This window comes from Drosophila albomicans, chromosome 2R (genome assembly GCF_009650485.2).
Source record: "Drosophila albomicans strain 15112-1751.03 chromosome 2R, ASM965048v2, whole genome shotgun sequence".
NCBI lineage: Eukaryota > Metazoa > Arthropoda > Insecta > Diptera > Drosophilidae > Drosophila > Drosophila albomicans.
Window position 1 is genome coordinate 32,436,982 of NC_047631.2, and position 16,804 is coordinate 32,453,785.

At 38.2% G+C, this 16,804-nt stretch overlaps 1 protein-coding gene across 1 annotated transcript in view; it reads right to left on the bottom strand.

Annotated features, from left to right (window-relative positions):
• The window catches only part of LOC117574675 (lachesin), a 68,971-nt gene extending 52,515 nt beyond the window's left edge, over nt 1-16,456 (bottom strand). Inside the window, exon 1 of the mRNA XM_034258581.2 lies at nt 16,065-16,456. The gene's annotated coding sequence lies outside the window, so the exon portion shown is untranslated. The remainder of the gene's footprint in view (nt 1-16,064) is intronic.
• Between the last annotated feature and the right edge of the window lie 348 nt (nt 16,457-16,804).

Genomic DNA, 16,804 nt, shown 5'->3' on the forward strand with positions numbered 1-16,804 from the left:
CGAGCACTGACTACTGCTTTCCATATAGCTGCGGTTGCAGCATCACTAACAACAACAACAACAACTTAGTTGAGTGTGCTCAACTCTGAGATACCCGCTAAACCGCTTTGCATTTTCAGCATATTAAATTGTTAATCTCTTCAAGTTGATTCCACGTTCGTAATTAAATTTTTAGTCGCTTTTTAGCACCTGGTTGAACAAAGGTTAATAATGCGCTCCCAACAGGTACTTTTTTATATTTTCGGGTATATTACGCGAGTGTAGTTAGATTCTAAAACAAACTTTAGCGAGCTACATGATTAGAGAGCACAGTCATTAAATTTGGAGTTCATTGCTCTAATAGTTGGATGATGACTTTTGAGATGGAGACTAAAACGTCATTGTTCAATTTAGCTTATATACCAAGATGTATTGTTTTCATGATATACTGCTGCCTAAAAATATCACCACATTAAAAAGACCTTATTAAAGAAATTCTTTTAGCAGTTTTGTCAAAAAAAACTGGTATGTTTTAACCTCTATGGTATATTTTGAATGAAGTGGTCCTAAACTTGAATTAGATGTATTTTAGTGTGTAGTATATCAACATATGAAATATAGCATTCCGTGTATTTTTCGGTATGTCAATTTGGTATATTCTGTAATTTGTGGTATATTGTGAATGCAGTAGTATTAAAAATAGTCCAAAAATTTAATTAGGTATATTTAAGTGTGTAGTATATCAATATATGAAATATAGCATTCGGTATTTTTTGCATTTTTCGGTATATAAATTTGGTATATTTTGCAACTAATGGTATATTGTGAATGCAGTGGTATTTATACACTCCAAATATAGAATATGTATATTTATTCTTAAATTATACCAAATAATATACCGCAAAAATACTAAAATATACCGAATGTTATATTTAATGTGCTGATGTACTGTTAAATATGACATTCGGTATATTTTAGTTTTTTTTTTGCAGTATATTATTTGGTATAATTTAAGAATAATGCCGCACTGTTTTATATAAAAAAAAGAAAAAATAGCATTCCTATTTAAAAATGATTACATTTGAAAATAACAATAGTGTAAAATATAAATTTCTTAAATATTCATGACAAGAATTTTTTGTTGAAAATACTGCAAATTTCATAAAAGTTTATATATTTTATTTAGATACTTTAGGAGTCTTACAATACACTTAAATTATTGCGATAGTTTCAACAACTTATTCATTCGTTTTATGAATACTTGGTTGCAAAGCATAACAATATAATTTAAAGAAAGGAGTATGTGTTCCTATAAGTAAACAGGCAGTCATACAACTCTTCAGCTTAACTAAGCAGCAGATAGTTATTTAATATCTGTTAGTTTGCAAGCTCAGTGCATCCATTGCAGCAGCTGTTTTCCGGGTATTAACAACAGCGGCAACAACAACTTTAATATCGCCAGACTGCGCTGCGTAATTGCCCGCGACCCAACTGCTGCCCTACGCCTCCCTTTCAGCCCTACTCCCACTTTCCTTTCTGCCCTACCCCCTCTTTCCCTTCCGTCCTTCAATAGGCAGCAGCGGGCCGCAAACGTCCAACAGCCGCGCGAATCCTTCCGCTGGGCGCTCGTTGTGTACACGCGCTGCGCAGCGGTTTCCGGCAGCTGCAGCAACAATACGGCGACCAAATTCAAATCAACGGAGTTACGCGCACACACAATGCCCACCAACACACACACACATACTGTCTGACATATGTATGTGTGTTAGTGTGTGTGCAGAAGACAAAGCATACTTTCGGGCGCAAATAACAGACGCAACAACGAAGCGAGTCAGCCAACAACTGTGAGCTAGCTCGGAACTGCGGCTATTCTATTAGTGCACATCCACGCACACACACACATACACACACACTCACAGAAATTATAGCGACAGGCAGCATACGAAATTATACGCACAAAAGCAAACAAGTGGAACCAAGAGCTTTGCTGCTGCTGCTGCTGCTGCTGTGCGTCCTTCGGCGGCATCGATGGCCAAAGCAAACATAATTGATATCGTAATCAATTCAAAAATCCAGCAAAACTAAAAACAGCAAATGCTGTGAAAACAACGTCGTCATGTTGGCGTTCTTCCCTTCCCTCCCTGCCTCCCTCTCTCCCTCCCATCATCATCATCATCACCATCGTCGTCGTCGTCCTTTTGCTCGTTGTTGTCGTCGTCGTCGTCGTTGGGACATGGCAGCGTATGGCCACAGGCATGTCAGCAATGCGCACGTAGAGCTCGACACTTTGCCACCCCCCACACACACATACAAACACTCATATGTGTGTGTGTGTGATGTGTAGCAGTGCGTGCCACTCAATCAACTCTGAAAAAGTCTACAAATATTAGCCCCTAATGCCATTGAGACCAAGAGAGCCAAGACGTTGCCGCTGTTGCACAGACGCTGCCCCAACTCCAGGGTTTGCCCCATAAAAAACTGGAATTGTGTATAAAAATGAAGCAGCAAAAAAAAGTGGCAGCTTCAAATAAAATTGTTGCGACAAAGGCTACAGCAACAACAATAACAACAAGAGCAACAGCAACACAGACCCGACAACTCAGGCAAGGAGCTGGAAGCTGAAGCAGCAGCAGCTAAAGGAGCTGCATCGGGCACGACGATAACATTAAGAAGAAGTATCGAAAAAATGTGTAGTGCCACACACACACACATATATACAACGACAACAAAAAACTGTAAGCAGAAGCAGAGGCAACGACGACGACGACGACAAGGACACAAAAGCAGAATAACAACACAATCAAGCGAGGCAAGCGCGCGCCCAACGAGACTGAGACTGAGGCTGAGGTAGAGACTGAGACTGAGGCAACGAGTGTGGAGCAGGAGCGGAAGCGTGTCTGGGCATAGGCGGGCACTGCATAACTTGCCAGCGCCAAGCTCCAGCGAAAGCGGCACGTAATAACATTTTTCTAAAGAAAGCAGCAACAACAAAAAATACGAAGACAGGCAAGTGAAGCGAAAAGCGACAAACCGAATATTGAATGCACTGCAGAAAGTTTATTTTAAAGTGATCGCTTTGATAATATAAAATGTAGTTTTGACTGATTATAAAGATTAGTATACGCATCAGATTAGTATAAGATTACATTCAAAATATATCATAGACTAATAAATGTTGTCGGTCTATAAATTTAAGATTAATATGAGTATTTTGTGCTTAAATCAATATACCAAAAAACACTAAAATGATATACTACAAAATACAAAATATACCATAGATTAATAACTGTTGCTGGACTATATAAAGATGAGATTAATATGAGAATTTTGTAATGAAATTAATATACCGAACAAATACTAAAATATACTTAAGGCTGTATTTCGTATAGTGATATACTACAACATTCAAAATATACCATAGAGTAATGAATTTTGACTGACTATAAAGTTTACATTAATATGATGATCTTATTCTGAAAATATGATAAATAATATACCAAAAAATTACTAAAAGATGCCTCAAGTTATATTTCGTGTATTGATATACAACTATATTCAAAATATACCATATTAATTTCACATATTTTAAAAAAGCACCATCATATCATTCTAATCTTTATAGTAAGAAAAAATTAGTTAATATGTGGTATATTTTAAATAAAGTTATATACTTCAAAAATACTAGTATATTCAAAATGATTATATTAAAACAATAGTCTTTTGCTGAAAATATACCAAATTAAAATACCAAAAATACTTAAATATACTAAGTCAAAATATACCATAATGTAATTAATTTTGTCTAACTATAAAGATTAGATTAATATGACATACTGGTAGCAAGAAGCCTATTTAAAAAACTTTAATTAAAATAAAAAATAGACAATATACTAAGCTGATCTAAACAAATATGTTAGCTACAACTAAAATACGACTCTGTGCAAAGTTTCATTAAACTAACTTTAAAATTGAGTCAATAGTTAACAATCTAGCAGATGGACAGCCGGTCAGACGGATTGTGTCACATTGCTACCCTCGAGTAGAGCATAAAAAAATAAGGACTCGGGCACAGATGAAGACGAAGACGTCAAGCGTAACCAAAGCCGAAGCCAGGTCCAGGACAGGACTGAGCAGGAGCAGGAGCAGCAGCATTGATAGAGACTTGGACTGGGGGCGAAGCGAAGCCGAAACTAAAGCCGTTTGGTAGAACGTGCGTGGCGCTTGTGGAATGCTGTCTGGAGACAAGTTATTGTTTTTGATTTCATTTTTCTTCTTTGTGGCGGCGCCTCTGCCCACTTTACGGCTCTGGAATGGGGGAGTGGGAGATGGGGAGAATCTTGCAAAATATCTCTATATATGCTGTATGTTGATGTGGATATGAAGCTGCTTATTTCCATATAGGAATGTGTGCTTCGGTCTTGGTCTCGGTCTCCCCTCTATGCCACTTCACAATGCCACTCGAAATTGGTTAGTTTGGCTAATCGAGGTATTTGCCAGCGGCATAAGTTGGATTTCCTTTTGGATTTCCCAGCTTTTCTTCGTTTTTTCTTTTTATGACCAAATAGAAAATTGGGGTGCCTTAATATTATTACTGCCTAGCATTATTATTATTATAATCGTAAGCGTTACTGTTATTATTATGAAAAGTGCGTCAATAATTTGAAAGTCAGCTCAAATGGAAATTATTACAATTGTGCAGGTGAAAGAGAGAGAGAGAGAGAGAGCTGACCACAGCTTTCAGGCCTCTCAATCTTAGAGAGTTTGGTCGACAGCATTTCCCAAAAAGAAAGAAACTTAAACCTCCAGCTCAACATTCTAATCTTATCCTGGCCTGACTTGGCTCTTGCTCTGGCTGTGGGGCATTCAACAAGCCATCACTTTGTATTTTCGATGAGTGGGCCGTAACACAATTCTAAGGCGTTTCCTTTTTTTGTTTACTTTATAAAGTGCTCAGCATCGGCTTTTTTCATTGCCAGTTTTTGTTGAGGGAGCGGGGCGGGGAGAAAAACAAAAGAAGGCTAAAGGTTATTTCCTGCGTTGAAAGATGCGAGACCGAGTTTAGCATGTCAACTGAAAATGAACGTGGGCAGATAATTGATAGAGCTCACTGGATTCTCCAAGTAATTAAGTTTCGACTGCTGTCGAGCTTGCAGATTTTTTAAAGTTGCATAAATATGTCAATTAGATAGAGTAGCTTTTGAATTCCAAAATAAATCCATCATGTCAGAGCATAGTTCTGGAGTTCCTAATTAAAGGACAACACTTTTGTAAATTGATTTAATTGTCACTATTAAATATTTAATGTGACTTAACAAGATAAATTAACAAAGAAGAGAGTTACAATGCTGTCTTACTCTAGAAATATACCAAATCGATATACCAAAATGTTAAAATATACCAAATAATATATTAAACGTATTTATATACTGTACACAAAATATGCTTTATTCTATTTTGGAGTATTTGTATACCAGAACGTTCAAAATATACCAGAAAGTACAAAATATACCAAATCAATATACCGAAAAGTACTAAAATATACTGAATGATATATTTTGTGTATTGACAAGGAAGAGAGTTACAGTGAGGTCTTGTTTTAAAAATATACCAAATTAATATACCACAAATGCTAAAATATACCAAATAATATATTAAACGTATTTATATACTATACACAATATATGTTTTATTATATTTTTGGAGTATTTATATACCAGGACGTTCAAAATATACCATAAAATGCAATATATACCAAATTAATATACCGAAAAGTACTAAGATATACTGAATGATATATTTTGTGTATTGATGTACTAAGCACTTAAATATACTGAATGCTATATCTGTTAAATTGATATACTATTACACTAAAAATATACCATAGCGTATAAAATATACCAAATAGCTATAGCTGTTGAAATATAGGAAAAATACTTTTGGAGCGTTTGTAAGATGTTTCATTAAGTTGAGGTGTAAATATCTGCAATACAATGTAAAAACAACCTTCATAAATTTGCCATTAAAACCAAGCTTAGAACAATGAAACCGCTTGATAAAGTGTCACTCCCTAAAAAAACAAATCAAGTTCTCGCCATTGGCTTAAAAGTGCATCTTAAAGGACATCTGAAAAGCGTGAGGCAACAACTATGAAACAACAATTGAAAAGCGCTGCAAAGTGACTATCAAAATGTGGCATAAAACTGATCAAACTGCAGTCTGCAGTCGGACAATAGTAAAGCGAAAGAATTTTACTAACTTGCGCATAAAAAGATTTATAAAAGTTTACAAAAGAATGGGTAAAGTGAATGCGTAAACATCTGACTTGTAGTTACTACAACGAGTACAGAGAGAAGTCGTGTAGTGTAGTTGCATATATAGTAGTATATCGCGATAATAGATACTCATCCATATCAATCAATCATTGCCGCCGCGCAATATAACTTGCGCAATTTCTGTTGTCAGACACAGCAGTGGAGGAGGAGGAGGAAAAGGAGGAGGCATCATTAGGCTTGCAGCATTTCACAATTTCACCCGCAACTCTGGTTGCTGTTACACTCTGCAAAACTAACTTTGCAAACTTTCTAATAAAATAGCCCCGGCCCGAGTTACAACGTAGCTCCTAGGTGAACAGATGGGGGAGGGGCGGAAAGGGGGTATCTAAGAAGAAGAAGCAGAAGCAGAACAAGAACTCTACTCAACTCATCGGCAACTGCTGCTAATGTCGTTGTTGCCGCCGGCAAGAAGAAGGAACCAACCATAACCGCAACAGCAGCAGCAGCAACGATGGCAACAGCGGCAGCAACACTACTTGCAGCAGCAACAGACAATGATGCCGCATTACATTCAACCCAAAAGCCCAAACCCGAAGCCATACTCAACTGGCGCCCGCTGCGTTCCTTTCCTTCTCCCTTCCCACCACTTCTTCACTCTCTCTCTCGCTCGCAGACACAATGCAGTTTCATTTTGCAAGAGAGCGTAAAAGCTTTTACTCTTCTTTTTTTTTCGTTGTCGCTGTCGTTCGCTCTTTATCTCTTTCCCTCTCTCTTGCTCTGTGCTTCGTTTCCACTTGTTTCAGCACTCACACACACATACATACATGGCCGCAACATCCGTTACAATTTTTTACGACTCTCGACTCCGTCTGGGCGCTGCTGCTGCTGCTGCTGACGTTGATGTTGATGCTTTTGGCGGCAGCCACTGAGATGCTTTGTGGTTGCTCTATGGCTCTAAGTATGTGTGTATGTGTATGTGTGTGTGTGTGTGTGTGGGTGCAGAAGCATGTCGCATTCAAGGATTGAGTAAATTTTTGTGGGTTGCTTCAGTAATGATATGGAATGTGTTGGAATTTCAAGAAGTTACTACAGATTTCTTTATTTATTTAAATGAGCAACCATCCCAACCACCGAGTGGCAGCCACTTCACTTCCCCCTCCCCTTTGACTTTATATATCTATGCTTGCGTGTGTGTGTGTCGGTGTCTCTGTGGTGGGCAGCCAGCCAAGCCAAGCCAAGCCAGCATCTTCAATTGACTGACTCGCTGACTCCGTGTCTGTCTCTCTGTCTGTCTGACTGAACAGCGTACAACTAAATGAGCGTTGTTATCAGTCTCTCTGTCTCTCTGTCTCTCTCTCTCTGTCTGTCGCTTCCCATGCGACTGTCTGACTGTGCGTGTAATTGTAGGAGCGCTGAGCCAGCAACCGGCATCTTGGCCAGCCAACGTCATTGAAATTTATGCACGTTGTACATTCCGTGTAGTGATATTTGTATTGGGAATTAAAACTATGCCCTCGGGATTATAACCTAATTTTGGCACTGTGCGTTTTGGCCTCTTCATTTGTGGCGCCTCCGCTTCCTTTCATTTTCCCTCTGTCTGCTCGTTTTGGCCATTTTTACTTTTCATTGCGCTTGTTTCCGTGTAATTAAAATAAAGGCGTGGAGTAATTGCTGAGGTCAGTGCGCAGCCAGCCAAGTTCCCTACTTTGCTGCTTCCATCGTACATAATGCCAACTAAGCGCAGAGCGCTCACTCACAAATTAACACTTTTTTTTCCGTTCGTTCGTTGGCTACTTTTGGTTTTCTTTCGGGGTTTTGTTTTGGAAGCTGCGTTTGAATTACCGAATTGCAGATAAAATTCTCAGTTTAACACTTTGTTAAAATGCTGCTCTAGCTTGGGTCATTTTCGACCATAAAAATGTTGCCAGCAGTTGGCCATTTGCGTCAGCTTGTGTACCCAACTAGCCAGGCTATTGTTACTGCTTTCAATTCTTCGATGCGATGTTGTTGTTGCTCTTACTTCTTAGTTGCGGTAAATTTCGTTAACAGGCCCATCAATACGAAGGCACACGCTCGACATGACCTTTCAGACGGACAGACGGACAGACAGACAGATTGAGATTGAGTTTGGGATTGAGATTGGGGGCAAGTGCGACCTTTTGGACATTCCCATGCTAATTGGTTTGCCAATGTGTACAGGACTTTGGCAAATTGTAAAGCCAGCGCTTAACACGCATTAATTGGGCGACAGCAGCTTGAAAGTGTAATCTGCTCCTTACAATGACCAAATCGGCCCATCGTCCAACGTCGTCCAACGTTGTCCATAGTCCAAACGTACACACCAGCATATATATGAAAGTTGCAAATTGGATTTCGGCAATTGCCAACTGCACAAATCGGCACATTTATCTTTCTCGACTGCTGCAATTCGCTTCGTTTCGATTTCCATTTCAATTCTGATTTTCAATGCCATGTTGTTTTTCTTTCTGTTTCTGTTACCTCACTGCAGTTGCAGCCCTAAATCAGCCACAGTTGAAAGATGCTCTTCTTCTTTTTCTCTCACTCTCTCTGCTTGTTATCGAGATATTAACTTGCTCTGACCCGATTCAATAACACAATTCGTTCAGGTAAAGCAGAGTACTAATTGGAACATTTACATCTAATTTGTGTTTCCTATTTCTGAACGAGATTCATTCTGAACAATTTGAATTTGTGTTTGACTTTTTGCTACAAATGAAAAATTGACATTGCATTTTACTATTGAATAACTATTAATAGTTGACTTAATAGCCCACAATATTACGTATACGCAACGAGTTTAGCAAGTTTGGCATATAAAACAAATTAATATAAATGTTGAAAGCAGAAATATGTTTGAAATATATTTTACAAATTTAATTTTCATAAAACAATAAATTTAAATGTATTTTTGAATATATATTTAAAAAAATAACAAACATTACGTATACGTATAATTTTAAATTACGTTGAAGATTAAATATATATATTTAATAGTATCTTTAAATGTAATTTCTCCATATTTTCCTATTTATTATTGAATTTATATTTTGTTTTCTACACAAAATAAAGTACAACATACATTGCGTATACGCAACGAGCTTAGCCACAAATGAGTATAAATGTTGAAAGCAGAAATATATTTCTAAAATTTAATTTTCATAAAACAATAAATTTAAATGTATTTTTGAATTAATATTTTTAATTTATTTTATTAGTAATAATCCACAACTTACATTGCGTATACGCAACATGCTGAATCTATCTTCATTTTAAATTCAGTTCGAATTGCATTTTATAATTGACTGTTTGGTTTTATTAAAGTTGAATTTAAGCTATTCTGAAGTTAAATCGAAGTATTTTATATATGTATATTTGAACAAACAATTATATTACGTATACGTATTTTAAAGAAATTTCAAATAAATAGCCTAACCTCAATTTAATTTGAATTGAGATGAAATTCGTATGTTTTAAATACATTTATCAAAATAAAATTCAATAAAATTCTTTAATTTTTGTTGGCAAACACATCCTACATTACGTATACGCACTCGTACACATCTGAATGTTGTACAAATTGGCAATACTGGGAGAACAAAAAGAAAAAAAAACAAAGAGGTGTATGCTTTAGGCCTATTTTCAATTTCAATTCCATTTTCTTGTGCTCGTTACTTGAAACAATCTCTTTCATTTTTTTCCCCATTTCATGCGCATTCATTCATTCGTTCGCTTTACTTTCGTTCATTGTGTGTTTCTTCTCCCTGTGTTTTGCTGTGTATCCTTTCACTTGCAATCACAATTGCATGTCTCGATTGTCAACACATTTACACCCACATATCAGTGATGAATGCTCCCCATTGAATGGCTCTAAATATCTTTTATCTTTTATCTTTGGCCATCAATCATGTGTGTTGTTGAACCTATCTGGAAGTCTATATTTTGCATCAAATATTTATTTGACTTGCGATGTATTCAAGTAGAAGAAGTGCAATAATAACTGCCAAGTCGATCACCTGCCTTTAATAAGCTTTATTGAATATTAGAAACTATTTAAAGAGAGGTGAAAACTTGGTACGTTGCATAAACTAAAAGACAAACAATTCAGCACTTGGGTAAACAATTTGCACAAAGTTTGCGACGAACTTGCATTTAATTATTCATTCATAACACCAAACTAAATTAGCAACTTTGTGGTAAACGAGAAATGAGAGAATTGAAATGAGAACAGAGAAACAAAAAGTCGGGCAAAAGGTTAACAAAACGCATCGATGAAGGCAATCAAACTGAGATGATGTTTTTGGGGAAATGAAACTGAAAATCGAAATGGAAATGGAAGTGGACAAAAACGAGAAATTAACGAATAAACTAATTGGTATAATGGAGACAAGACAAGACAAGGCAAGCTCCACAGAGTGGCATAATTAAACGAGCTTGTTAAGCCGAAAAAGACGACAATTAATCAGCAACATCATCATTTATGGCCATGCAACCAGCTCAAATTCAAATGCAAGTCCCCAAAGCTGAAGCCGAAGCCGAAGCCGGACGAAGGACAACAGCAGCAACAAGGACGAGGATGTAAAGGAGTTGGACACTGAGAACAACCTGCTTATTACTGAGCAAACTAAGCCAAATTGTACGCTCAAGTGCCATAAAGCCATAAAGTAATCAAAGTTGATATCAAAGTACCACACTGCTAACTTATGCTCTCATGTATTCAATTAGGACAGATTTCGAATGGTCTCCTGCTCCTGTTGCTCCCCTTGCCCCTCATTCATTTTGAAAGAATTAAGCACTTTTGTGGAGCGCAGCTGTTAAGAAATTACCGCAGTCGCTGCTGTCGTTGGCTGCAACAGCTACTGGTATCGCTGCTGGCTCCTGGACGAGGACGAGGACGAGATCCTGCAGCAGCTCCTTGAAGAACTTTCAACAACTTCCTATGCCCAAAGTTTCCACAAATTAGTTATGCAAATTATGTGAGTCGCCTCTACCTCAACGGAGGCAGCAGCAGCAACAACAACAGCAGCAGCAGCAGCAGTCAACCGCCAACTACAAAAGCAACAGCAACAACACAAGCAACGGCGACAACAACAAAAATTTAAGGATGCCAAGTTTTGAAATCCGTATTTAAAACAATGGTGGCCCCGGCTCAGTTCATCTAGCTAGCTGACTGACTGTTCTCCCCCCTCCTCACTCCTCTCACACTCCCTGAAATGTGGCCAAAAACTTAACTGAACTCAACTCAACTCGTCTGAGGCCAAGTTGTGTGGATCAAGAGAAGGAGAGATGGCAACTCAATCCAAAGCAATCCCCAGGTCCGATTAGGTCGCATAACAAAGCAGAATTTGTGTAAGTTCCTATTTAACATGCTTTATGCATTCCTCAATTATAAATAGATTAAAGTCCAAAATAGACTAAAGTTAAATGTTAACTTTCCGGCCGAGGCGGACACCATTCACAAAGCAATTAACGCGCCCCGAAGGAAGCGACGCCCCCAAAACAGGATGAGACCCCAAAGAGAGAGATGAAGAGAGAGAGAGGAAGAGAGAGAGATAGAGAGAGAGAGAGAACTGTAGTGGGAGTTGGAGATTTAGCCCGAGAGCGTTGCCCGATGCTGCTCTGCCGACTCAGAACTCAATTTAACTGACTGCCAACTTTCACAATCACTGCCCATCATCAATTTCAGATTTTGCTGTATGTTTTATGTAGGAGCCAGGAGCACAGGAAGAGAGGGAGAGAGACCGCCCGTCAAGGCCTCACTCCACACAACAACAACTCTACAGTCAGTCAGTCAGTCAGGACAACAGACAGGGACAGGGGTAAAGAAAAAAAAGTGAAAACAATGCTGAAACGTCCAACTCACAAATGGTTGTTGGATGAGGACGCTTGGGGAGGAGGAACACACTCGACAGAGAGACTCTGTGTGTGTGTTTACTTAAGCGTAAGCCTTGTACCGCCCCCTAGCAACGCCTTCGCATTGCGCTTTAACCACACACACACTACGCACAACTCAACACAATGGCAGGCCTGCAGATAAAGCAGCGAAAGGGAAAAAAAGGGTTTTCTCCCGGTATCCAGCGTCTTAAAGGATTGCTCAAGTTTTCGGTAACCAATATGTAAATGTGCGTGCTGTGATTAAGCACAATAGCCCAAGACCTTGTCTGCCAGAGACTGGCAGACAGACAGATAAATAGTAGGTTTTTGGGGAGTGTGAGATGATGGACCGGGCTTTGCTTAACCTAAACCTAAAAACCGAAATCTAACCACAATTTGAACGCGCTGAAAATGTGAAACCAAAACAAACCGACAAAACGCAGCCAAGTCAATGGATAGAATGGACAAGGCTAACTTTACACACCTCAAGTGTTTGTTTAGGCTGCTAAAAGTCGGTCGAGCCGAAGGACGTTTCTCCAGCTGAGGATGAGGATGAGATGAGAGAATGCCTTACAATATGGGGAATGGGAATGGGAAGGTGAATGAAAATGGAATGGGAAACAGTCCTTGGCCATTTGCTTGCCTGGTTGTTGTTGTTGTTGGCCAGTGGCAACATAAATCTTGTCTTGCCAAACAAAAGCCTCCGCCGCAACCGTGTTTAGGTGATGCCGCCGCTAGATGGCGCCAAAGACAATGTAGCGTCGCCTGCAATGCCCGAAACTATTAGCGAAGAAGGCTTCGTCTTCACCTTGGCGTCGTGAATTTTTAAGGGGCACGCACATAAATTGCAACCGCCAGGTGAGCAATGGTAGTTGCCACACACACACACACACACACACACACATACAGAACTGCCTGCCATCTTCATCTCCATCTCCATATCCACCTCCACATCGTCGCCTTGTGATGTATCACACAAACAAGACACAAAATGTATTTATGCTGCTCAGTTTCGAGCTTGGGATTCAAGACAGTGCTGTGCTCTCTCTCTCTGTCCCTCTCTCTCTGTCTCACTCGCTCTTTTCTTATGGGCATCAGCCGCGTTCCGGCCGTAATAAAAACTAAAATCCGCACAACAATATGTGCGAGGATAATGCCATTTCCGTTTTATGTGAAATCCTCTCAGTAGTCCGTGTCCGCATATCCGTCTAACAGCCAACCCCCTTCCCTCCTCCCGCTCCCTGCCCCTCTCTCCATCTCATGTGTGGCTTCTTCAAGGTGTGCTGAACGAGTTGGATACACCGTGGCGAAAAAAGTGTGCGGTACCCAAAAGTTTTTCCGTTATGGCACTTTTGGAATGCGGATAAGCAAATGGATGTGGGAACATCGTCAGCAACGGGTTTTATTCTTGGAGAGGAGATGGCTTTTATGGATTGGCATGTGAAACACCTTCAATACATAGCAGCGACTGCATGCAGATAAACCTAAACTTTTCTTTTCATTTTTTCCTTTTTTCTTTATTATTACTGTTCTCTGCCATCTATTGTTGTTGAACCTTAATAAATAAGGTTGAGACGAATGATGGTTGCTCAAAAATTTAGTTACAGATTACTCAAAACTATATCGAGGGTACATCTGACAAGGCTTTAACTCTTTACTTTCTAATATTTTGGAAAATCTGAACTCTAAAAAGTTTCTTTATAAAGATTTTAGTAATTAAACTACTTCTGATATTTATTTGACTTTTACCTCTTTATCATGTGTCTGAAATGTCAAAAGTTTTTTCGAATACATTTTTAGTATTTAAATTTCTACTGATAGTTTGGTATTTTCTTGAACAAAAATATACCAAAATGTGAGACTTCGCATTTTAGTATTTAAATTTCTACTGATGATTTGGTATTTTTAAACAAAAATATACCAACATGTGAGATTTCACATGTTTAGTATTTAAATTTCTACTGATGATTTGGTATTTTTTTTAACAAAAATATACCAACATATGGGATTTCATATTTTTAGTATTTAAATTTCTACTAATTATTTGGTAATTTTTTTTTAACAAAAATATACCAAAATGCGAGATTTCGCATTTTTAGTATTTAAATTTCTACTGATATTTTAGTATTTTAAAAAATATACCAACATGTTAGATTTTGCATTTTTAGTATTTAAATTTCTACAGATAATTTGGTATTTTTTGAACAAAAATATTCCAAAATGTGAGATTTCGCATCTGAGACCAGTTATAACATTTTAATTAATAATTAAACGCCTTTTGACAAATCAGACAAAGATATAGAAAAAGTGAGATATTTCTTCAAAAGTTTTAATTCCTTTCTGTCTAAAATTTTGGAAACTCTAAAAAGTTTCTTTACAATTAAACAACTCCTCAGGGTTATAACTTTTTAATTGAATTTTGGAAATTGAAAAAAAATGTAAAAATCGGCAAAATTTTGAAAATTGAAAAAAATGTAAAAATCGGCAAAATTTGGAAAATTGATAAAAATGTAAAAATCGGCAAAACGTCTTTCCACAGATCAGAAAATAAATAGAAAAAGTAATAAATTGTATTAAAAGTTTAAACTCATAAAAATAATAATAATAATAAAATGGAAAACTAAAACTTGGAATGTATTTTTAATTTAATAATAATTTAGGGATATAGGAAAACTTTACTTTAAATTAAAAGAGACAAATAATGTTTCTTGGAATCCAAAAACTAGTCAACCCAGTGACAAATTTGAAATACTTTATAATAGTCATTTAAAATTGCATTACTGAGAATATATTTTGTGGAGTTTTTCGATTGTCTACTTATGAATTAATGTCTTGAGGCAAAAGATTTATGGGAATTAGCATTTAAGTAGAATCAAAACAAAAGACGATCATAAGAAGCAGATTTTAAATGTTCTTGTTGAAAGATAGAGAAGAGATTGAGAAAGAGAGAGAGAGAGAGAAGAGAAGAGAGCTGGAGTTCTTACCTTTTTCAAGATTATGTGACAGCTTTTAGGTCGGATTATGAGGGCCATTCATTAGCAGCATTTGCAGCTTATGGGGCCATCAACACAGTGCTTGTCTTGTGGCTAACTGAAGTTTTTGGCGCAAAGAGTGGCCAGAGAAGAAGAAGAAGAAGCAGAAGAAGCAGAAGAGTAACGGCCATAACTGGGCAAATGTAAATGTGGCATAGTTTTTGCACAGTGTGAATGTGTGGCAAGATGAAACAAATGTACAAGTTGTGCGAGTGTGGCAAGCGAATGGAGAAAGGCGAAAGACGAAGGGCGAAGGCAAGGAGTTGGTATAAAAAGCGCAACCAGAAAAGAGAAACGGAAGAAAAACCATAACTAAATCCATTGCCATAGCCAAATCCAAAGCAAAGTCTGCGATGCAAATAGTAGAGATTATGGGACTTCAGCTTCAGCTTCTCTAGCTGCAGATGAATAAGAACAAGGCGCTCTGCGAGGTGCAGCACAAGGTATGTGTATGTGTGTGTGTGTGAGTGTGTGGCACAATAAATCTTACAAGGGTGCCGAATGGCCCTCCTCAATGTTGCCCCCGCTCTTTTGGGGCACCAACTGCCGCCAGTGAAAACCAAAACCAAATAAAACTGACATTATGCGAAAAGCGAAAGCCATAACTAAAAGTTGGACTAACGTATGTATGTGTGTGCTTCTGTGAGAGTGTGTGTGTGTGTGTGTGGCATGATGGAGCGGCAGTAAAGTTGATACTGGCGCAAAAGCAAAGAAGAAAATAGCAAAATACAAATGATAGCTGCAAGCAGCAGACTCACTAAGTTCTAGACTCCAAATGGAAGGAGTAAAGGTAGAGAGAGGGGGGAAGAGAGGGGAGTCAAGCTTTATCAGTAAAGTAAAAGGCGTTTTATTGCGAGAGGGCGGAAATCGACTTTGGCAAGGCTTTTACCTGTGTGTGTGTTGCACGTTGAACTTGCAGCCAAGTTATGCAAATGTTCTGCCACCAAATCCAGATTCCAGTCAATGATGCTGCTACCGTTGCAAGTGCGATGCTTCTTCTTATCCTTGTTGTTGTTGTTCCTTCTCGATGTTGTTGACGTGGCGCGTGCTAATGACATTTGCTTTGATTGCGAACTCAACTCAAAACTGTCATTTGAATATCCTATTTCTTTCTTTCTTTCTTGCTTTTTTTTATGCTTTTCTGTTATGATGTTTTTATTGTACTTTTTCTCGAATATTTGTCGCGTTGTCTATTTATTTAATTTGCATGCAATTTTCAATTTTTATGCGAATTACTTTCAATTGACAGCAAACGATGCGCACACACACGCACACACAGCAAGCACACACACACAATGCACAATAGAAATTGAATTGCAAAATTTGTTTGCCAGTCAATCGTTGCAGAAGAAGAAGCAGAAGGCAACTGGGAGGAGGCAGTGGCAGCTGTTGTGGCGCCACGTTCATGCCAATGTCAGAGCAAAAGCCACACAGCCACAGCCTGAAGAAATCGCACACAATTTGGCGGCGAAAATGTCAAGTATTCAGCATGCCACGACCGCGCGTCGAGGACTTTGACTGTGACTGTGACTGCGACTGAGACTGTCACTACAATAGGCAACGCCAACAACAACAACAATGCTGAAATGCCGGCAAATTTGCACGCACACACATTTGTCTGTGTGTGTG